The following is a 25,609-nucleotide window of genomic DNA, read 5'->3' as shown; positions in this document are numbered from 1 at the left end:
AAAAAGTGGACATGGTGGCAGAGATGGAGTTTATGCATGGGCACAGCAACATGGACTTCCACTCACCAAGGCTGACTTGGCCACAGCCACTGCTGAGTGGCCCATCTGCCAGCAGCAGAAACCAACATTAAGTCCAAGATATGGGACCAATCCTCAGAGAGATCAACCTGCAACTTGGTGGCAGGTTGATTACATAGGAACATTTCCATCATGGAGGGGACAGCGTTTTGTTCTTACAGGAACAGTCACCTACTCTGGATATGGATTTGCCTTCACTGCATGCAATGCTTCTGCTAAAACTAATATTCACGAATTTAGAGAATACCTCATCCACCGGCATAGCATCCCACATAGCATTGCTTCAGATAAAGGAACTCACTTCACAGCAAATGCAATGTGGCAATGGGCCCATTCCCATGGAATCCGCTGGTCATACCATGTACCTCATCATCCTGAAGCTGCCAGCTTGATAGAACAATGGAATTGGCTCCTAAAGACACAATTATGGCGCCAACTAGGTGGCAACAACTTGCGGGGCTGGGGCAATGTTCTCCGGGAAGCTGCATATACTCTAATGCAGATGTGCTGTGTCTCCAATAGCCAGATTTCATGGGTCCAGGAACCAAGTGGTGGAAGCTGGATTAGAACCACTCACTATTACACCTAGCGATGCACTTGCAGTATTTTGGCTTCCTGTCCCAGCTACCCTGTCCCCCTCAGGTCTGGAGGTCCTGGTCTGGTAGGAAGGAACTTCCCCACCTAGAAACACAGCACGGATTCCACTGAACTGACAGCTGAGAATGCCTCCCAGCCACTTTGGACTTCTCATGCCTTTGGATCAACAGGTCAGGAAGGGTGTCACTATACTGAGTGGTGTGAATGTTCCTGATTACCAAGGAGAAATTTGACTGGTGTTACATAATGGAGGTAAAGAAGAATTTGTCTGAATCCAGGAGATCCCATAGGCCGACCTTAGTGCTACCATGCCCTGTGATTAAAATAAATGGTAAGTTACAGTAACCCAATCCTGACAGAACTTGTAATGACCCAGACCCCTCAGGAATGAAGGTCTGGGTCACCCTACCAGGCAAAATACTGCAGCCAGCTGAGGTGCTTGCTGGGGCAAAGGTAATACAGAATGGAGAGTAGAAGAAGATAGTTCTACTTATCAATTACGACCACGTGATCAATTGCAAATGTGAGGTTTGTAATTGTCAGTGTATTTTCTTTCTATGTGCTTATTGCATATCTTTCTTTTGTTCATGTATGATATATCAGATGCAATTGGGCACAGTGTTTTCATTTATATATATGATAGATGATTGATGACAAATATAAGTGTGATTTCATCAATGTCAGGAAATTATATATGGCTACAGGTGCCAAGTTGGCAAGGAGTGGATTGAGGTAGTTTATTGTGCCAACCTGGCTGATAAGCACATGTGGGATTAATTGAAGGGCGGAGAGATAAGTGGCTCAGCAAGCTTCGCTTTTCTTGTCTCTTGTTCTTTGATCAGCAGACCAATGTGCAGCTGTCTTGCTTGTTCTGTGCCTCAATTTGAAAGCTACACTACCTCTGGGACACCTAACCTGTGGACTGTGTCACTGTATTTTGAGGTTCCTTCAAGACCTGCTTTGCCACACAATTGGAATTTACATCTCTTGAGCTAGGGACTGTTGGACCCTGTCATCTGGATGACTGTTGGTGACTTGCCTTGCTGTTTGCTGCCTGTGCCTGGATAGCCTGAATTTCTCTACTGAAGACTGCCTGGTGGCTCTCAAGGCTTGAAGCACTGCCCGTGTCTCACAACTGTCTCATGAGAGTGGGTTGCTCTGAGCTATTTGTACTGCTTTATAATTTAATTAACTGTTTATTTCTTATGGTATATATCTATCTGTAAAAATATATATAAAATTATTAGAAATTGGGTTTTGTCTCTCTAGAGAACCCTGTCTAACACAACTTCCAACTCATTGGCCTATGATCTTCCTGCGTGTGGCGTCATTGCATGTGTTTCGCGAATCTGAAGAGGACTTTATAGATTGGCATCAGGCATAAGGGCTATTATTAGAGTTATTGGAATGATTTGGACTGGACTGGGATGTTTTCTCAATATTCAACTGCTCTTGTATATAAACCTCTTTATTAATCACACGAATTTGTTTCTCTAATCTACGTGGAATAACACACTAGGCGAGGATGTAACTTCAAGTTTCACAAGTGAAATGTCTCTTTTTTTGTAGTTGGAATTTCTTTCCTTTTCTTCAGAACTTAAAATTTTATCACCACAATTTCCAAGGAAGGTCTTGAAGAGCTTAATCAATGCCAATGAGTTGTGCATGTAGAAACTGTTGAGCTGGTGTGTGTACTGGTATGTATTTTCTCAACAGCACAGAAGATGCAATTTAAAATGGTTGGAGCAAGTGAAGTATTTAGAGCATTTGTCTCAGTAATCACCTTTTTTTCATGTCATTTTGGCTTGAGTTGGCCTCTGGTTTTTAGAATATTTTTTCCTAAAGAGGGGGAGATAGTAATAGAACTCCCCATAGATGCTAATAATAGTGCCAACTGACATAAGGAGGTCCTGTGTTAGAGGTTTTGTATTTTTCTTACTGACATCATCCTGACACCCCAAAACTGTCTAATATTTAACACTTACAATGGTAGTTCTGTGTTTTCCTGATTTGGAAATTTCTTAAAGCAATAGAAGATTTGTTAAATAAGAATATAGGGATTGGAAATAGACAAGTGCTCATTTTCAAAAAAAGGGTCACACCCTCCTTGTTGCTCAATCTCATGAATGAATCTCTGAAGCTGTGGGTGCTATAGCAAAGTGTGCTAAAACACAACAACCAAACAACTAGATGGCGCCCAGCTATCAGAAGGAGAAATATCTGAAGTTCTAAAGGCTTATTTTCAAACAAGCAGTCATCTAAGTGAGGTGTCATCTAAGTCTACATGGGAGAAGCACACAAGGCTGTGTAATACAAGGATTATAAGTGATAAAATAGAATTCCAAAGGAAGGAATACCATTGGCGCTTACATTGCAAACTCCAGGTTCGCAGGATACTATGGATGATAGTGGAAGCCAAAATGCTGTTTGCAGGTTCCATACATGGATAAATCTTCCAGTGAATCATCCTGATTGTAGCCTAGGAATGTGAGTAACCTTCCTTTCATAGAGAGATAGAGAGAGCATTGTAAAGTTGATTAAGAGAGAAGTTGTTGTTATTAGGTCCCATCAAGTTGGTGATGACACATATCCATCCTATGCACAACTGCCTTGTCTTGTGCCTTCCTTACAATTGTTCATATGCCTGAGTCTATTGGTGCAGCCATGGTGTCAATCCATCGCATTGAGGGCCTTCCTCTTTTTCATTATTTCTCCATTTTACCAAGCATGATGTACTTCTCTAGGTACTGCTGTCTCCTGACAATATGTGCAAGGTATGTAAGTTGATCTCGTGCTGTCTTTGCCTCTAAGGAGCTCTCTGGCAATACTTCTTCCAAGACATGTTTGTTTGTTCTTTTCGTAGTCCATGGTACTTTCAATAATCTTATCCAGCATCACAATTCAAGTGCATTGGTCTTCTTTATTCAATGTCCAACTTTTACATGTATATGTGGCAATGGAAAATGTCGTGGCTTTGGCTCAGGTGCACCTTAATTCTCAAAGTAACATCCTTATTTTTCAATACTCTAAAACGACCTTCTGCACCAGACTTACTTAGCACAATGCTCCTTTTGATCTCTTGATTGCTGCTTCCATGAGCATTGAATGTAGATCCAAAGAAGACAGAATCCTTGACAACTTCAAACTTTTATCCAGTTGTCATTATATTTGGTCCAGTTGTGAGGATTTAGCAAGAGCTTTAAGCAAGCAAGGTTATGTCAGCTGTATACCAAAGATTGTTAATATGCTTCCCTCCAATTCTGATGTCACATTCTGCTTCATGTAAACCAGCTTCTCTGATGATTTATACAGCATACTGATTGAATAAGTTTGGGGAGAGGATACAACCCAGACTCACGTCTTTCCTGATTTTTAGTCATGAAGTATACGGTTAGTCTTTTCACACAACTTCCTCTTGATCCATGTACAGTTCTTCATGAGCCCAAGGAAATATTCTGGAGTTCCTATTGATCTCAAGTTATCATATCAGAAAAGATAGCCATAGTTTATCATGATCCAATCAGACAAATGCCTGGGCATGGTCAATAAAACACAAGTAAACATCTTTCTGGTATTCTCTGCTTTCTACCAAGGTCCCTCAGATATTAGCAATGATATCACTTGGGCCATGTTCTCTTCTGAGTCCAACCTGAACTTCTGGCTATTTCTTGTCAATGAACTGCAACAGCCATTGTTGGACGATCTTCAGTAAAATTTTACTTGTTGCAATATGAATGATAGTGTTCTATATTTTGAACATTTTGTTGGGTCACTTTTCTTTAGAATAAACACAAATATGGATTTCTTCCAATCAGTTGGCCAAGTAGCTGTCTTCTAAATTTCCTGATGTGGACAATTGAGTGCTTCCAGCACATCATCATTTTGTTGAACATTTCAATTAGTATTCCATCAATTCTTGAAATCTTCTTTTTGGCAAATAAGTTTAGTGCAGCTTGATCTTCTTCTTCAGCACCATTGGTGCCTGCTCATAAGTTACCTCCTGAAATGGTGGACTGCCGAATAGTTTATTTTGGTACAGAGACTCTGTGTATTCATTTCACTTTCTCTATTGATTTCTGCATCATTCAGTATTTTTCCCCAAGAACCTTTCAAGATTACAACCAAGGTTAGAATTCTTTCTTGAGTTCTTTCAGTTTCCAAGGTGCTCACCATGTTCTTCCATTTTTTTTCATTCTAGGTTTCTAGAATTTTTATTTCACTATAATATTACATTTCATTATAATACTTTCCTTCATCTTTTCGACCTGCTCTTTGAAATTTAATATTCAGCCCTTTGACTTCATCCTTTCTTCCATTTGATTTAGCTAGTCTACAAGTAAGAGCAAGTGTCAGGGTCTCTTCTGATATCCATTTTAATTTTTTTTCTTTCTTCCTGTGTTTTTAATCACCCTTTGCTTTCTCTATGTTTGATGGTCTTCATTTCCTCCCACAGACCATCAGGGCTTCTGACATCAAGTGTCAATGTGTCAAATATGACCTTGAGATGTTCTCAAAATTTAGGGGGGATAGACTCAAGGCTATATTTTGGCTCACATGGACTTGTTTTCATTTTCTGCAGCTTTATCTTGAACTTACATATGATCAATTAATGATCTGTTTCATAGGCAGCCCTAGCTTGGTTTTAGCTACTGATATTGATCTTCTCCATTGTTTTTTCCCACAGATGTAGTCAAATTTGTTTTTGTGTGCTCAATCTAGAGAAGTCTTGTTGAAAAAAAATATTTTATTTGAACAAGCAGTTGGTCTTTCAAAATTTTATCATGCCATCTTTAGCTTCATTTCTATCACCAAGTCCATATTTTCAAACTACTGTTACTATTCATTCTTCTTTCTTTCCAACTTTCACATCCCAATCACCAATAATTATCAATGTATTTTGACTGAAACTGGTAGCATTCTTCTATTTCTTCACCACTAGCTTTGTGATTGGTACATAAATTTGAGTAATATGTGTATTGTTTGGATTTCTTTGAAGACAGAGTGCTATAATCCTACCATGGACAGCATTGTACTTCATGATTGGTCTTGCAATATCTTTTTTGACAATGAATGTATTGCCATTTCCCTTGATTATGTTATTCCCCAAATAATAAATCATATGTTTTTCTGATTCAAATTGCCAATACCAGTCCATTTTATTTCACTAATGGCAAGGATATTGATCTTTATGTATTCCATTTCATTTTTCATGACTTTCAGTTTTCCTAGGACCATTCTTCACACATTCCACGTTCTCATGATTAGCAAATTTTTGCAGCTGTTTCTCCCTACCTTGAGTGTTTCCAGCTGTGTTAGTCCGGGTAGACTAGAGAAACAAGTCCATGGACACACATATGTGTATAAGAAAGAGATTTATATACAAGAGCAATAGAACATTGTGAAAACATTCCAGCCCCGTCCAGATCAAGTCCATAAGTCTGATATTAGCCCATATGTCCGACACCAATCCACAAAGTCCGCCCAGGCTCATGAAGCACATGCAATGATGCCACATGTAGAAGCTTACAGGTCAGTGGGTAGAAAGTCTTTGGATCCAGTGGCATTGGAAACATCTCAGTGCTGACAGGGGTCTCTGCATGGCTTCTCCAGCACCCAGGGCTGCATCAGGGTGGGTCCATGTGTCTTGTCAGCTGCTATGTCTCCCAGGGTGCGAGCAGAGTCTCTCATTTCCAAGGAGGAAAATACCAGAATTCCCAGAATCCTTAGGGGAAGACTACACCCACACAGAAGTCTCATTGGCTATGACCTGATTGACAGGCTAGACTCCACCCCTACAAACTTAATCCTCAAATTGACAATTATATAACTACCACACTAGCAAGTCAAGTTCCTGAATGCTCCACCTCCACAAGGATTACCTGCCTCTCATCAGCAAGTTTACTGTACTCTGAGAAATCAGCTCTTCCTCAGTCACATTCTACAAGTACTCTTGGACCCGAGGGGCCTATCCTCTGGCACTATCTCCAACAATATTATGCCTCCGTTCTTTAGGCTTCTGGTATCTGACAATGCTTAAAAGCTATGCATGAGGTTTTCAACAGCCCATTCTTTCAAAGTGAGTCTTTCTTCATTGTCAGTTCATTGTCTGGAAGCTCCTCTGAAATCTTTGAGCGACCCTGCTAGCATTTAAAATACCAGAGACATAGCTTCCAGCAGCAAAACAACGCACAAGCCACCAAGGTACAGCAAGCTGACATACAAGTGGTGGATGAGAGAAGTAGCTATGTTAAAATGTAATATCTTATCATTTGATCTCCCTTTCCACCCATTCGAAAGTTATTCCAATTTGGGAAAACAATGAAGGGGAAATACAAATAGATGAAGCCTCGGGTGAATTTCTTCTGACTATATACCAGGTTGTGAAAAGTCTTGCTATCAGGCAGAATGCATTGTTAAGTGACAATTCCAGATTCTGTTAGGTTGAAATTTGGCATATCATTACTTGATCTCCATCTTGACAAATTTTAAATGTGTTCTTGATTGAGGTATTTCTCTATTTTAGTTTTTATTGTCATTAGCCCTTTTTAGTTTTTAAAGACTGTTTTCCTATATATGCATTCTATGATAAATAAGTCTTTAGAGGCAGTTGCAAGTGGTTCTTGATGGTATGGAAGGGGAGATTGGAAGAAAACAGGGAGCTAATCGCATTGAGTATAGGAAGGAAGACATGTTCTAAAATTAATGGTGGTGATAATTGTACAACTCTTCTTAAGATGAGTAGAATATTGAATTGTATGATTTGTGAATTATATGTCAACAAAACTGTTACATTATAAAAGGGTGTGTGTGTGAGCAGAGTGACAGAGCTTAATAAACAGCCAAACACCAAAAGCTTCATTTAAGTAAAGAAATAAAGCAACTCTAGAAGGTTAAGAAAACTCCAGGTAAAAAGGGGCATCTTCTAAAGCATTCTAGAAACCATTCCCTGGTTTTCCTTCTCCAGTTTTCTCACGCCAATTCCTATAGTTACTATTGGGCATGCCCATGCCCGCAAGAAGTTCCTACTGCTCCTTTAAAATGCCATTGTCCTGTTTTTTTCTTATCAAAGAGATGAAAGAATGACATTTAAAAATCCTTTATTAATTATTTTTTAAACATTTTATTAGGGGCTCATACAGCTCTTATCACAATCCATACATACATCAATTGTGTAAAGCACATCTGTACATTCATTTCCCTCATCATTTTCAAAACATTTGCTCTCCACTTACTATGGGTTAAAATAGTCTAGTGCCCATAACCCACCCGGGGGAGAGTATTGTTATGTCTCCACAGAATTTGGAGAGTCCATACAGACCCCACCATGGGGCACCAAACCAAAAGGGCAACCTAACCACATGGAGGAGTGCATGCAAAGATGGGAGTACAGGGCCGGCCCCAATATAAAACAATATGGCCCTGCCATAGAAGTATGTGTGACAGAGAACAACACTAAACCTTCTTGTTGGGGAAAGAAGCCGACTTACCATGCCCACACAGAAGCAAACCAAGAAGGAAAAAGAGAGAGAGGGACAGTTGGCCCACCAAGCACGGAGAATGACATCCCTCCATGAAGGTGCTAAGGCACAGAGAGGACTATAGGACCGTCAACAACTCCAGATTTATTGTCCCCTAACTGGAGCACACTGTGACAGAGGACAAAAATGGGGAAACATTTTTGGGAGGTAGTGTGGCCTGAATCTTCTGCAATGGGATGAACCAAGAAGGGAGCAAAACAGATCATCAATTGGAGCATGGCCAATCCACAAAGACCCTAAAGACCCCCCAAATTAGACTTTTGGCTAGGACTGCCCCAGTAACAGGGAGGAAAGATTCATAAAGGCCAACAGACAGACCTGGAACTATATATATTTTTCTTTCTTTTCTTCCTTCTTTTTCCCTTTTCTTTTTTCAATCTTAGGATGTTGCTGGTTTTCCTACTTACATAAGACAGACACAGGAAGCAAGCTTGGGGAGAAAGCAACGGGGCCAACAGACCCAGAGGGTCTTAGGTGGAGAAGGTGGCCAGGGAGGAAGGGTGTGGTGAGAAAACAATGCCTTAGACAGGGGAACAACTAAGGAATTAAAACCAACAACTAGGAAGTTGTAGAGACTCTGTGGGTAATAGAGTAATACCAATCTAGGTGAGAAGTACTAAGAGGTGGAAAAAGGGGGAACATGATTGTGGGGCAGGAGGGAGCAAAAGGAAACAGAGGTGTGTGAACTTATGTAAATGCATTAATACATAACAATAGAGGTATTGGTCTATGTACATATATTTGTAAGGCAATACACTGAAGCTGTGGGCGGGTCTCAGGCCTCAGCTCAGGCCCTCCTCAACAATATTAAAAGATACAGTGTCTGGGATCTTAAAGGCTTGAAATTAAACAAGCGGCCATCCAACAGTGAAACAACAAGCCCACATGGAAGAAGCATACCAGCCGGTGTGAGCATGAGGTGTCATCAGACTGGATAACTGACATCAGATTAATAAAAAACAACAAACAAACAGAAATGTGTTGTTGATAATGAGGAGGTCAGTGTAGAGATCCAAAGCCCATCTGTAGACAATGGAACATCCCCCCACAGAGGGGTTGCAGGGAAGGGATGAGTCAATCAGGGTGCAGTAGAGCACTGATGGATCACTCAATATACCTCTGATCCCTTGATGTCTCCTCACCCCACACTATCATGACCCCAATGCTGCTTCCCACTCTAGACAGGATCAGAACAGGTACATAGGTACAGATAAGAGATAAAGCTCAGGACACACAGAACCCAGGAACAGAAATGGGACTAGAGATAGAAGAGATAGATAGAAGAGGGTAGAGGGAAGGTGGGGAGAAGAGCTGAGGGTGAGGGATAACCACACCCCGCCCTCCAGAGGGAAGAACAACAGGAGCCAGAGGAGAAGGGAGATGTCAGTCAGTGTGAGATATGAAAATAATAGCAATGTATGATCTATCAAGGGGCCAGGAGGTGGGGGAGGGAGGGAAAAGGAGAGGAGCAGATCCCACGGGCTCAATAGAAAGTGTCTAGAAAGAAACCTGGCAATATTTGTACAAATATGTCTGATACAATTGATGTATGGATTGTAACAAGAGTTGTCAGAGTCCCCCAAAAGAAAGAAACATTTTAAAACGGAAAAAAAAACACAAACTAAAAAAATAGTCTAGTGCCCAAGGTGTAGGAGTATTCATACCAAGTTAATTATCAAGAATTTTTACCGCTTCTTGGATGACTTTCTTCAGTATCTTTCCTCTTGCTTTCTGTTCATGTCCCATGACAACTGTTTCATTTGTCCTCCATTCTTTATCCTTCTATTGACCTTCTATATATTAGAGGTGAACTTACAATCATCTAACATAACTGCCTTAGGGCTTATTGAATTGGTAAAACATTTTTTAAAAACAGAGAATCCCCCACCCATCCGCCCCCAATTTTTCTGTCTATAGCTCTGTCTTTACTAACTGTTGCTTCTCTGCCAATTTGCTTTCCTTGAAGACAGGCCCAATGCTTTTCACAGTGTGCGCTTGCTACCCAGGTTCCGGAAATACAATTTCTTTTTTTCTTCCCTGAATCAATACAGCATTGGTGTCTCTGGGAATAGTTTTTCTTTTCTGGGTTTCCTGCTGATTCTAGCTTCTGAGTTTCTCCATCACTCATGTCATCAGTTCCCTATACTGAATTACTTCCATTTTAACATGAAAAGTAGCTGCTGTTTGTCTACTTTGGCCTTTATGGCTTTACAATTGTTGTTATACCTTTCAAGTTCCAGGAACTGTTTCTAATATCAGGGTTCAGGCACAATTGAAGCATATTTTAGTCTTTTTTTCCTTTCAAAATGCATTTTCCTATATTTTTCCCCTCTGGTTTTGGGATCTGGTCCAAGAGAAGTTTGCAGCTCACAAGTGAGTCCTACTATCAGCATCACAATGTATTCTTTTAAGAAAAAGATGCCCAATTTCAGGTTCATTCTGGAGTTTAAAACACAATTAATTCAGGGCAAAATTTAACGTGGCAGAAGTGATAAGTGATGTTATGAAAGTCTTCTAACATAGACCCCGACGGGAACCAGGCCTTACTTATAGGAGTTCTCTTCTAAATGGACAAGCAAGTAGTGGAGTATTTATTAAGTCATCAGTCGAGCTAATTTATTGAATACTCCAGGGATACTTGTACCAATTAGAGTATATGAGATCATGAAATGAAAAATAAAGACAAAGTCTCCTGCTTCTCAAGCACAAGTAATCCAGTGAGGGAAGACAAACTCTTACTGCCATCGTGAGTTAGAGACCCTATGGGACAGGGTAGAACTGGCCTGTGGGTCTCTAAGACTGTAACTCATTATGGAAACAGAAAGCCTCTTCTTTCTCCCTCAGAGCTGCTGGGACTTGTGATTTTGAACTGCTGACCACGTGATTAGACAGATAATGATACACACAACACTTAAAACATAATAACCTGATACTTAATCTATTATATAAGCTTAGAAGTTATATCTCACAGAAAGAAAAGATGGAGCAAAATGCCAGGTAGGATAATTCTAGGTGAAATTATGGTTTTAGTTGGTAAAAATAAGCATCACTGAGAAGATGCCAATTAAGTGAAGCAGCCTGTGAAGAAAGAGCCTTTTAGACAGAGGACAAATAAAAAGTGGGGATAGTGGGTTATTCCAGGGGCTGCTGATGGCGTGGTCCGCAGTTTGAAACCCCCAGCTGCTCTGCTCAAGAATGAAGAGGCTTTCTGCTCACATAGAGTGACAGGTACGGTTTACCTTGTCCTGTAACCGCATGATTTGTCAGCATAGACTCAATGGCTCTGAAAACAGCAGTGAACTAATGTGTGGAAAGGTAAACTAGGTAGGCCATACTGGCTGGAGTAAACCTAAAGATGGTAGAGACAAAAAAATCAAGGGTCGTTTAGAAGTTAGATCACAGAATGTTTTACAGTTCATTGAAGAGATTATGTTTTGCTTTTAAAAAAAACTCATTTTATTAGGGGATTGTACAACTCTTATCACAATCCATACAGATGTCCATTGTGTCAAGCACATTTGTTGCCATCATCATTCTCAAAACATTTGCTTTCTACTTGAGCCCTTGGTATCAGCATTTTCCCCACCCTCACTCCCTCACAAACCCTTAATAATTTATAAATTATTGCTATTTTTTCATGTCTTACACTGTCCATTGTCTCTCTTCACCCAATTTTCAGTTGTCCATCTCCCAGGGAAGGAGTTAAATACAGATCATTGTGATTGGTCCCCCCTAAGTCCCCTACCTTCCCCTTATACTTCTGGTATTGCTACTCTCATTATTGGTCCTGAAGGGTTCATCTGTCCCGATTCCTTGTGTTTCTGGGTCCTATCTGTACCAGTGTACATCCTCTGGTCTAGCCGGTTTTGTAAGGTAGAATTAGGATCATGATAGTTGGGGGAGGAAGCATTAAAGAACTAGAGGAAAGTTTTATGTTTCATCAGTGCTATACTGTGCCCTGACCGGCTCTTCTGCTCCCTGACACCCTTCTGTAAGGGGATGTCCAGTTTCCTAGAGATGGGATTTGTTTCTCCACGCCACATCCCCCCCCCTTCACTCACAATGATATGATTCTTTTCCTTTGATTGAAATACTACTGGAGAATTTTGATAGTGACCTGGCTTTGTTCATGAAAGGATCCCTCTGAGTGCTTTAGGCAGAACTGACGAGAGAAAAAGGAGTTGAGGTGATAAGACTTGTAAGGAAATGATCATAATGACCAATTAGAAATGAAAATTTGTACGGAGCGGGAGCTGTAAAGGTAGTGGGAAGTGATCTGGACATACATTTTTAGCAAGCCAACAGAATTTTCACGTAGATTGTGATGTCAAGTGTAAGAGACCGAGAAGACAATGTTGACTCCTACTTTTAGTCATGAACAAGTGGCTGTATATCATTGCCCAAGAAGCAGGAATCTAGACATGAAGGATATGTGCGGGGGAGAAAATAACAGCAGTTTATTCTGAGAATTTATGGTCAGGATGTTTGACATGTGTACAAAGGGGAAGCCCAACATTCAGCTATTAGAAGGACGTCTGTAGCAGATTGTGAGACCCTGAATCTGCATTGATGGAAAAGCTGCATCCTGAGCACATGCTTTCCTAGGTTCACAAAGCAAGGTGTGGAAAGGCACAGGCTGTGTACGTTACAAGAATCGTCACAGCACTCTGTGCCATGTAATCAGTGGGGACATCTGTGATTAGGCAGGAATTACAAATACACAAATGTCGTGATTAGCCTGAGATAAAAACTGTGATTGCTCTTGTCGATGGCTGCTACCTTCATAGAAGGATGATGATGATGTTGATGATAATTCCAAGGTTCACTGGAACCAAAGTTAAATGTTTGCCTTGACTGAGGTTTTTACACCTGATCTTTCTCTCTCTTTAGAAGAGGGAAGTAGAAAGGCTGATGTTTAATTCTCACTCTTTGAGGGAATATACTCCACTCAAAAGAGTGATGGAGACCTTATCATTTTCTAATTTGTTTATAAAAAATGGTGTAAAAGTATATAGTGTTCATCAACAAATGATATTAGAATGGCATTTAAAATGGAAGTCTCTTATTGTTTCTTTCTAATCAAAGTCTTGGAGTAATATACCATATTTTTTTGTTTTGAAATTCACTACATTTTTTTTTTGTATTCTGTCATCTAAAAGAAGCACACTGTAAAATGCTTAGAGAAAAATAGAAATTTAGAAGAAAAAGAAATCCAGAAATTCTGTGTACAGCTTGTACATTTGAAAAGTTTCTGGCACATACATACACGCATGCTGTCCGAGCTTCCTCTCTCCTCCTTGCTCTTTAATTCAGTTGCATTTCTTCCAAATATGCTTAAAATAAAATGGCTTCTTACTATGAAGCAAATCCAGGTTTGTATATTTCTAATTAATTCTCTAAGAAAACAAACAAACGAAAACCAACTAAAAACAAAAACCTCACAAGTAAAAAAATGATATTTAAGGGAATTATTAGAGGCTATTTTTGAAACATAGATGTATAAGATTTTAAAAATATATTTCTGTTCATGCATCTTTAACAAAATCATAATTATCTCACCAGTTTTTTAACATTAAATTTGAAATAAAAGACACCAAATGAAAATTAACCTTTGCTACCTGAAAAATAAAATATTGTAGATTATATTTTTCTCTTTTTTGCTTAGAATTGAGTGTATAGGGGGAAAGACCCTGCATTACAAGTATCTCATTTAAAAAATTCAAAGTTCTGATGAATTTGGGAGGAAAAGTAAGTCCAAAATAAAAGAATATGGATATCAGCTTTATAATTTGTCTTCTCATCAAAATAATTTTACACGAGTTGAAAATCTTTATCATTTGATGATCTTCAATAGGCCTTGAGAATTTTCCTTGCTAAGAAAAAATAGTGCTACAATATTTTTAGGAAATTTTACACTGTACACATTAGATAAAGTTATAGCAGATTTTTTAACCTGTATGTTATGCAAGTTAATCCCTGCCCCAACTAGTTGTCAGAGAACAGAACCATTCCTCTATAAGTGTTTTCTCTGCGTTCACATTCCTACCACACATTTTTAAACATATAGTGTTTTAAAAGTTAGATTTATTTCAAGAAAAAATACCTTTTCAAAAGTATAGCAGTTACTATCTTGAATTTCTTTATTAATAACCAGGATGTAGATATCTTTGGAAATCTGTTCCACTTTAAAGATTCTGTTGTTTTTTCTCTCCTAAATTAAGCTTTCTTAATCATTTTCTTCTTTCAGTCTTATATTTATATTGTAATGGTTATTTCAGTCATTTTATGATACAGTGATTATTTGTTCATTAGATATGAACACCTAGAGAGCAGACATCTTGTTTTGTCAATTTCCTTGTTCTCCATGATTCCAACCACAATTGTGGAACGCCATTAATCTTTAGTGAATAGATAGATGGATAAATAAATGAATAAATAAAACTTGAAATATGTCTTCACTGCCAGCTTCTAATCAGAAGTTAGATAACTATCTGAAATGGATGTCATAATGTGGACAATTGCACTGATGTAAATAAATGAGAGAATAAGTATAACTAGAATATTTTTAAAGTTTATGAACAGACTCTACGATACAACTATTAGTTTCTTCCAGAGAAAATAAGAGTGGAGAAAATAAAAAGGTTGAAATGCTAATAAACCCCAAATCAAACTTACTGCCATCAAATGGATACCAACTCAAAGTGATCCTACAAGATAATATATAACTGTCGCTGAGAATTTCAGGACCTGTAACTCTTTTGGGGAGTAACAAGCCTCATCTTTCTTAAGCAGAGTGGCTAGTGGAATCAAACTGCTGATCTTGTGGTTAGTAGCCAATGCGTAACCACTCTACCACCAAGACTACTACCATGTACTGATGGCCCATGAAACACAGCCTTCCTGATCCTGAGACAAGACAAACCAGATGGCATTTAGTTACCATTGCTGACCACTGTGAAAGGGATCATGGTAAGAGGTCTCAGATAGAGCCTGCAGGAAATGTGGTACAAAACCCCAAATTATAAAACAAAAATTAGACTTCTTGGTTCTGAGGGGGTTTATTGGAACCTCAAGACTATGGCCCATAGTCAGCCTTCAAACCTAGACCTAAACTCATCGTCAAGGCTTAAGTTTCAGTCAAATAGTAGGTAAGCCTACACTGTGCACCATAAAACTAGGATGTTTCATACTCTTTAGTAAAAACACCATAGGAATTGGCACAGGCAGAATTTGCTGAGGGGCAAGTTGTAGAAGGTGGGAAGGAAGGATAAAAAGGTAAACACGGGGAAGGGGGGAGAGTGATGTTATTTTATGAAGGTTTCAATCAGTGTCATGAATCAAAATGTGCATCAATTCTTGAATGAAAAACAATTTTCTCTGTAAACTTTTACTCACATTACAATACAAAGTCAAAATTAAATAAAATCATTTACTGTGCTGACTGTTCTCACTTTGACACAGTTGCTTTCTTCTTCATTTTCTTCACCTTTTTACCTACTTTTGTGCCAATAAAAGAGAGAATACAACTATATTACCCATCAGAACATAGTACTCAGACCTCAGTAGGTTTCTTATTGAGTTTAATAAAATAGAATCGCAAGCAGTATTTCCAATAATGGGAATCAATAAATGTCTGAATATGTCTTCATTGCTCTTTCCTGTTTGGGACCTGTTTCCTGTCAGTGGCTACCTGTCACATAGGGTCTTCTAAGCCTTTATACACTCTAGTAAACTACTTTTTGCCTTCTCCCCTCCAGTGTAGATTATGCCATACAGCTGTGGCTAGGGTTTGCATTATCCAGCCTATCTTCTTGGTTTTCTTAATCCTGATTTCAACTCCGTAAATATAAACTTCATTAAAAAATATTTTGAACAACTTGAGCCAGCTCAGTTTCCTACTGGGGTTCATGTACATTGTCTGCTCTGAAATTTAGAGCATATGACTGTTTTATGAATTAGTGCTTAGTTAAACAATTATCTGTTCATATATTTTTATCTAGACTTTGATGCAGAAATAAACTATGCGTGTGTGTCTATGTGCTTAGAGTGGATATTCTAGACATTTTCCTTGAAATAATGGGGAAGAGGAGCTTATAATGCATAGAAAGGACAAGATCACATATAAGGACAAAAAACACATATAAAGTCACATTGCTCATTTACCTCACGTTCCTCTTCAAGATCACTCTGTACTCTATAGCTCGATTGATGAATGTATTCTCAGGGATTTTTGCTCTATAGGAAAGTTCAGGTTTCTTCTCTTATATTTTCCATTTTCCAAATAACAGTTCCATGCCATTTCTCTCTATATTTCTGCAAGATTTATTAGGGGACAAAAGACCTCTCTCCCAGCTATCAATAATCCTACTTCAATTTTCTAAGTATCTCTAAGCATCTACTATAGCTCTTATTTGACTCACATCCTAGAAACAAATAAAACACAGTATCTTCTGGAATCACTCACTAAATAGGGTAGAGGTGAGTTGAAAATGGTAGGTAACAGCATGTAAATACTGGAAAATATATCAAAGACTGGAACACCAGGCATCTGATTCTTTGGAAGGAGAGAGGAGAGATCCTATTTGGCACTCTAAAGTAAGTCTCCTAGAAGGGATGGAACATGAACTAACCCTGAAAAGAAGCATGTGGCTTACCAAGAAGAGAACATTGTTCTAGATAGAAAACAATAAAGTGGTCTAGCAAATTCACTTTTGTGTTTTTGGAAAATGCTGAACTGGTGAATGGAGGAAGAAGAATCTGAAGAAGTAGATAATGTCTGTACCACAAGGGATCTGTATCACAGCTGGAAACTCTTAACAATCCAAAGCTTCTGCACACTCAGGAATCTTATAGGACAGAGTTGAACTGCCCACAAGATTTTCACAACTGTTATCTTTTGTTTTGAGCATTGTACTGTGATTTAAATGAAAGTTTTCAGAGAAAACAATTTTTCCATTTATTCTGTACACATTGTGTTCTGTGGCAGTGCTCTCAATGTAACAATACTCTTCCTGCTTCCTTCCAGAATCCATGCTTCCATTTAACCATCTTTCTGGCCACTACTATCTGTAAATTTGTCGTACTGTGATAGCTTGTGTGTGATTGTGATGCCAAAAGCTATATCTTTGGTATTTCAAGTGCCAGCAGGGTCACTCAACATGAACAGATTTGAGCACAACTTCCAGACAATGAAGAAGGAATAGGCTGCTGTCTTTCAAGGAAGTAGCTTAATGAACGGGAGTACGGCATTCTTAGATACTGCTGACAGATGAGCTCCTCTGCTCAGAGGGCACTCCAAATGTGATTTAGGGAGAACTTATTTTTCAAAGCAGACTTGACCCTGGGATGTGAGTGGGGTAAATCCTGTGAGAGTGAAGTCTTTGGTATTTTCACTTGGTGAGGGGGCATGACTCATGGTAAGAAGATACAACTACAAAAATCTACAAATAATAAGAACATGGAATGTTGCTAAATCTGAACCTAGGAAAATTGGAAGTCATCAAAGATGAAATGGATTGCATAAAGATAGATACTGTATGTATTAGTGAGCTAAAATAAACTGGGATTGGCCACTTTCAATCAGCCAAACATGATTTACTATGCTGGGATTGAGATAATCAAGAGGAAAAGCATTGCATTTATTTCAAAATCAGTCTTAAAAGAAAATGCTGCCTTTGAAAGGATTGCATCTATTTGTCTTCAAGGAAGTGCAATCACATTAGGTCTCTACTCAAGTCATCGCTCAATTCAAGAAATCTTTCTTCTGATAATCTGACTTTCTGTGATGCTTACCTGCTCAACATGATTGATGAAGACAAAATGGGTGCATAAGAAAACATGGTGAAAAAAGCGAATGGTGCCTGGCTATTACAAGATATAGCCTCTGGGGTCTTAAAGGCTTGAAGTTACACAAATGGTCATCTATCAGGGAAGCAGTAAAGTCCACATAGAAGAAGCAAACTAGCCTGTGTAATCACAAGGTGTCAATGGAATCAATTGTCAGGCATCAGAAGACCCAAAACAAACAATACTCAATGCAAACGATAAGGGTCAGAGTGGAGACCCAAAGCTCATCTGTGGAAAATTGGACATTGCCTCAAAGAAGGGTCAAAGGAATGAATGAGTCAGCCAGAGTGCACTATAGCACTGACAAAACATGCAACATTCCTCTAGTTCTTCAATGCTTCCTACCCCCACTTTCATGACCCAGTTCTACCTTACAAATCCAGCCAGACCAGAGCATGAATATTGGTACAGATAAGAGCCCTCAACACACAGAATTCAAGACAGACAAACTCCTAAGGAACAGTAACGGTAGTAGCAATACCATGAGGGTACAGGGAAGGTGGGAGAGAGAGGGCGAAAGGGGAAACTGACTGAAATAATCAATGGGGGACGAACAGCAGAAACATGGATGAAGGGAGACAGCAGAGACTGAATGCTATGAAAACAATAATAATTTATAATTTATCAAGGGTTCATGAGGGTGGGAGGGTGGGAAAGAAGAGGAACTGATACCAAGGGCTAAATTAGAAATAAAATGCTTCAAAAAATGATGATGGTAACATATACACTAATGTGGTTGATACAATTGGTGTATGGATTGATATAAAAGCTATAAGAGCTCCCAATAATATGAAAAAAATAAAAGTTCTATTCATTCATAAAAAAGGAAGTCCAATCAACTGTTTATCAAATTTAATGCACCAACCACAAAAGCAAGTGATGAACACATTAAAGAATTCTACCAACATTTTCAGTCTGAAACCGATCAAACATGCAATCAAGATGCAATGATAATTATTGGTTATTGGAATGCAAAAGTTAGAAACAAAAAGCAAGGAACAATAGGTGGAAAATATGGGTTTGGTGAGAGAAATGAATTTGGAAATTTGCTACTTGTTCATAGCAAATACCTATTTTCCAACAACACAAAAGACAATGATACAAATGGATGTCTCCAGATTAAATTCACAGAAATCCAATTGACTATATGTGTGGGAAGAGATAATGTAGAAGTTCAATATCAGCAGCTAAAACCAGGCCAGGGGCTCACTGTAGCACAAATAACCAATTTTTCATATATAAGGTCAACTTAATGCTGAAGAAAATGAAAACAAGTCCACCAGATCCAAAATACAACCTTGATCTATAGCACCTGGATTTTGAGAACATTTCACCAACAATGTTGAAGCACTGCATACTAATGACAGGAGATCTGTGGGAGGCTATCAAGAACATTAATTTGTGAAGAAGGAAAAGGGTCGTTAAAAAGATAAGAAAAAAAGAAAAAAATCAATGAATTCAGAGGAGACCCAGAAACTTGCTCTTTACTTAAAAAGAAGATTATTATTACTTGGGATTTATTATGTATCATTCCAGAATTCCATTATGTCAAGTAGAATTGTATAATTGCTATGAGCTATAACAATCAGTTTCCAAGCATGCTTTTTCTACATGGACTCCTTGGCATCATCTCCCTTAAACCCCACCTCCACCACTGTCCCCACTCCCCCTGAAACCCTCATTCTATTTGCTGTTCTTATAGGTTCATCAATCCTGGATTTCATATTCCCCAAATGGAAAAAAAACATAACACAATTTCAAGAAGGTGACCCTCAATGACATAACACCTCTGAGACACAACATCGTGTGAGCAAACAAAATAATGCAAACCAAAAATACAGAACATTTTGGAAACGATATCAGTTCCAGCATGCATCATAGGGAGTGATCGACTGACAATGTATTAGCTCTTCAAGGTAGATTTTTATGCCTTTGATTGTGGTAGTTACATAATGTACTATCAACTTGAGTGAAGAGCTGGAGTCTAGCCTTTCAATCAGGTCATAACCAATGAGGCCTCTGTGTGACCATGGCCTTCTCCTGAGGATTCTGAGAACTCCTGTCTTCATCCCCGGAGGTGGAACACACTCCCTGCAAGACATTCCTGTTGAAAAGTCATGTGGAGCTATGCTGATGGGGCCAGAGTCCTGGAGTTGGAAGAGCCACGTGGAGACCCACTCCAACACTGAGATGCCACTGGATCCACAAGACTTTCCCCTCACTGGCCTGTGATCTTCCTGCATATGGCGTCATTGCATGTGTTTCCTGAGTCTGAAGAGGAATTTATACACTGGTGTCAGACAGATGAGCTAATATCAGACTTATGAGCTTGATCTGAACAGGGCTGGAATGTTTTATCAACACTCATTGCTCTTTGTTATAAATTTCTTTCTATCTTTCTTATTTACCATTTTTTACAGAATTTTTTATTTATTTAAATCGCTTTACTAGGGGCTCATACAACTCTTATCACAATCTATACGTACATTCAATGTGTCTAGCACATTTGTACATTTGCTGCGATCATAATTATCAAAAATTAGCTTTTTACTTGAGTAGTTGATACTAACTTTTCATTTTCCCCTCACTCCCGCCTCATGAATCCTTGATAATTTATAAATTATTATTTTGTCGTATCTCACACTGTCTGATGACTCCCTTCACCCACTTTTCTGCTATCTGTCCCCCAGGGAGGAGTTGATATGCAGATCCTTGTAATCAGTTTCCCCTTTCACCTAACCTTCCCTTCACCCTCCTGGGTATTGCCACTCTCAGCACCGGTCCTGAAGGGATCATCCATCCTGGATTCCCTGTGTTTCCAGTTCCTATCCTCACCAGTGTACTTCCTCTGGTCCAGCCAGATTTGTAAAGTAGAATTGGGATAATGATAGTGCGGGGAGATTGGGGGGAGGAAGCATTTAGGAACTAGAGGAAAGTTGTATGTTTCATTGTTGCTACCCTGCACCCTGACTGGCTCATTTCCTCCCTGTGGCCCTTTTGTAGGGGGATGTCCTATTGCCTATAGATGGGCTAATCTGCACTCCCCCTCATTCACAAATGATTCAATTTTTTTGTTCTTTAATGCCTGATAACTAATCCCTTCGACACCTTGTGATCACATAGGCTGGTGTCTACTTCCATGTGGGCTTTGTTGCTTCTGAACTAGATGGCCACTTGTTTAGCTTCAAGCCTTTAAGACCCCAGATGCTATATCATTTGATTGCCAGGCTCCATCAGCTTTCTTCACCACATTTGCTTATGCATCCACTTTGTCTTCAGTGATTGTGTCGGGAAGGTGAGAATGATGGAATGCCAGTTTAATAGAATACAGTGCTCTTGCATTGAGAGAGTACTTGAGTGGAGGCCCAATGTCCATCTGCTACCTTAATACTAAACCTATAAATATATGCACCTAGATCTATTTCCCCATCCTCATACATAAACATGTTGGCATATGTACATACTTTTATTTAGACCTTTATAAATGCCCTTTGCCCCTTAGCTCTTTTCTCGATTTTCTTTGACTTTCCTCTTGTTCCACTATCATGCCCAGCCTTCATTTGGGTTTCAGTCATTCCTCTCAGTTACATTTCCCTTGGTCATGCCCTACCAGGCCTTCTACACCCTCCTCACCACCGATTTGGATCACTTGTTGTTCCCTTGTCCCTGAGTTTGTTAACACCACTTCTATCCCCCCACCTCTCCCTTTCCCATGTTCCTCCAGAACTGTTGGTCCTGTTGTTTTCTCCTCCAGATTGTCCATCCAGCCTATCTTATTTAGACAGACCTGCGAAGATAACATGCACAAAAACAAGACAGAGGAAAAATAAGCAACAACAACAAAAAGCCAATGACCAAACAACAACAAGGAATAAAGCTATTTCTTATACACATATGAGTGTCCACTTGGACTAGAATAATGATCTTCTATATCGTTCTCTCTAATTCACTGTTTAGTCGCCACTTTCCTACCATGCCTCAATGATATGCAGATAGAGTTATCCGGAAGGTTTTTCCTATAGAGTTGTACAAACGAACCTTATGCTTCCACTGTTATCCATAGCCTTCTGCACACCAAATTCTCCCAATTTAGGCTCTAATACTAATCCCTCCTTTGTCTTCAGATTATATTGTTTACAATCTTCCAGTGACTGGTGATGGTGTGCTTCTTCCATGTGGAGTTAGTTGACATCTTACTTAAATATCTGCTTTTTTGGAGACATTCCTTTCAGATCCAGATGCTATTTTACGTAATTGCCGGACACCATGTGAATTCTTTGCCACATTTTGCTATAGCATCCTTATCTTCTTTGTTCCCTTCTTGAGGGCGAGTGTAGAGCAGGGGTATTTGATAAGAAATAATTGCTTTTAGGTTGGAACTTGGATTTTGTGTGAGCCCCAAACTCATACCTGAATCTATGGTTTTGCTTTGTGCTTTTTTCCTTTCAATTTATTATTACTTGGGAGTTAGCACATATGCCACATCGTTCTATAGTTCAATCACAGCATGTAGAATTGTAAAATTGCTTCCATAATCAGTTTCCAAATACACTTTTCCTTCCTGAACTCCTTGACATTGTCTCCTCTTTATCTCCTCCACCCTCATATAGTACTTGTCCTTTGGTGCTTGACTCACTTTGGTGATTTCTTCTGAGCATCATGTCTTCCAGATAGCTCCATGTGTGGAGGTGTTTAATCACTGTTTACGTACCAGGGTTTTTAAATCCACTCTTCTATTAGTGGGAATTTAGGCTGTTTCCAGGTTCTGGACATTGTGAATTGTGCTACAATGAATATAGGGGAGAAAACATCTCTTTGTGATCTGTTTCTTATTTCTTTTTGGTATATGCCCTGTAGTGATATTGCTAGGTTCATATGGTAGTTCAATTGCCATCTGTTTTAGTATTTGCATATTGTCTTCCACAGTGGCTGTATGCATTTACATGTCCACCAGCAGTGGATAATAAGTGTTCCATCTCACCACACCCTCTCCAACATTTCTTGTTTTAATTTTTTTTATTTTTGTTAAATTGGATTACAGTTCTGCAGCTTAGATTGTATCTCTTGGTTGTTTTGACTTGCATTTCCAGGATGGCTAGTACCGGGTGCATTTCCCCTTTGTTTATTACCCATTCAAGTGTTATCCTTTGTGAATCGTCTGTTCAGGTCCTTTGCCCACCTTCCCAGAGGTTTTTTTCATCCAAGACCACCTACCATGTTCTTCTTCTTGAGGAGTTCATTGCCCATCCCAGGCTTCTTCTATCTCCATATGAAGTTGGTCAACAATTTTTGCATTTTCTTAAAAAATGATGTAGGAATTTTGATCGAGATTGCATTAAATTTATAAATTGTTTTAGATAACATTGACATTTTCACAATTTTGAGTCTTCCAATCCACAAACATTCTTCCATTTGTGTAGACCTCTTTTGGTTTCTTGTATTAATGTTCTGTAGTTTTCTTTGTATAGGTCTTTTGTTTATTTTGGTTAGGTTTATTCCTATGTATTTCATCTTTTGTGTGGCTCTAGTAAATGGTATTGTTTCCTGGATATCTTTTTGGGGCGTATTCCTACCTCTGGTTTATAAGTCTCTATTTGATTTCTGCTTGTTAATCTTGTCTTCTGCTACTCTACTGAACTCCTCTATTGTTTCCAGCAATCCTATTGTGGACACCTTAGGATTCTCAATATCTAAAATGATATCGTCTGCAAATAGCAAAAGTTTCACTTCTTCTTTGCCTAGTTGTACTCTATTGGTATCTTGACATTGTCTAATTGTACTGGCTTGCTGGATAGAATTTCCAACACGATGTTGAATGAAAGTGGGGCTAAGTGACATCCTTGTCAGGTTCCAATATTAACTGGAAATATTTTCATTTTTTTCTGCACTGAGTGTAATATTGGCTCTTGGATTTCCATATATGGCTTTTATTGTATTGAGGATTTTGTCTTCTAAGCCTATCTTCTTGAGAAAATTTATGTGGAATTGGTGTTGGGTGTTATGAAATGCTTTTTATCTGCATCAGTCTCTTGTTTGGGTTATTGCCCAGTCTTTTTGGGTAGTGTGTTATTGATTCTCCAAGTGTTTGTCTTTTTGTAAATTTTTTATTCTTTCTATTGTTTATTTACACTTTTATGGCACTGTGGTTTGAGAAGATGGCTTGAATAATCTCCATGTGTTTGTATTTGCTCAGGCTTGCTTTATGCCCAACATGTGGTTTATTTTAGAATATGTGCCAAAATGGGCTTAAGAATAATGTATATATAAAACAGTAAATATTTGCTGTTGGTTGAAGAAGTCTCTAAATATTTAGGTTGAGTTGTTTGATTGTGTTGCTCAGCTCTTTTGTTACATTACTGATTTTCTTACCTATTAATCTATCTTACTTTGAAAGTGGTATATTGAAGTCTCCTACTTTTAATGTTGCTCTGGTTATTTCTCTCTTCATCTCTTTGAAGATATGGTTAATGAATTTTGGGGGTCTTCTATTATGTGCACATATGTGTACTATAATTATGAGTTCTTGGTCTATTGATCCTTAGTGAGAGGTTGGAGATGGAGGCATGGAACAGAGACAGAATTTAACCAGGAATGTGGAGTTGAGAAATAATTTATTGAGGCAGGGAAAGAACTTCTGGGAGGAAGGGGAGAACAGAGAAAGGGATGGGGCATCTTGAGCCCCCAGGTGGTTTCCAACATCCAACGAGTTAGGTCAGGGAAATCACACTCAGCAGTGAGGCAGAGGGACATATATAGGGCTTGAGCCAAGGACATTTGTACTGATAAAGGAAAGGAAGGCCTTCTGGTGCTGCAGTTGCAGGGTCTGCGTCGTCAGGATGTGCTCTGTGAATAAATTATGCAGGAACACTGAGGGAAGGGGCTGTACAGATCTGGCCCGGAGAGATAAGGTCCTTGGAATGCTGGAGGCAGGGACTACACAGTCCAGCTCTTGACTTGAGAATGGGGTGAGGGGAAGGGGCTGCAGAGTCAAGCAGGCTATCTTTCGGGAAAGCTGGGGGAAGTGGCTACATGGTCTGGACCTGGCTCAAACACTTAGAGAATTATGTAATGTTTATTCTTGTCTCTAGTTTTGTCATGTACCTCGGTGTCTATTTTGTGAAAGATTAATATTACCACCTTTGCTTTTTTTAAATTGCTATTAGTTCAGTAAAATTGTCACCAATCTTTGACCCTCAGTCTATTTTTATCTGTGAGTATGAGATGTGTCTTTTGAAAGCAACAGATTGATGGATCTTGCTTTCTAATCCAGTGTGCTACTCTTTGTGCTTTGATTGCTGCATTTAGACCATTGACATTCAGTGTAATTAAATATAAATATAGAGTAGTTGCTGTCATTTCTTTGATATTTTCCTTTCTCCCCCCTCTTCTGTGGTGGTGGTGGTGTGTGTGAGGAGTTCTTTCATATGTTTGCTTCTCCACTAGAGCTGTAATATTTTTGGTACTATTTTCAATGTGTTGGTTTCTGGATGGTGTTATATCCTGTGCTATTCTCATGCTTGATTGCTTCAGTCATTGGTTTTCTGCCCAAA

This window comes from Tenrec ecaudatus, chromosome 8, assembly GCF_050624435.1.
Source record: "Tenrec ecaudatus isolate mTenEca1 chromosome 8, mTenEca1.hap1, whole genome shotgun sequence".
Taxonomy (NCBI): Eukaryota; Metazoa; Chordata; class Mammalia; order Afrosoricida; family Tenrecidae; genus Tenrec; species Tenrec ecaudatus.
Note: the sequence above shows the minus strand (reverse complement) of the source record.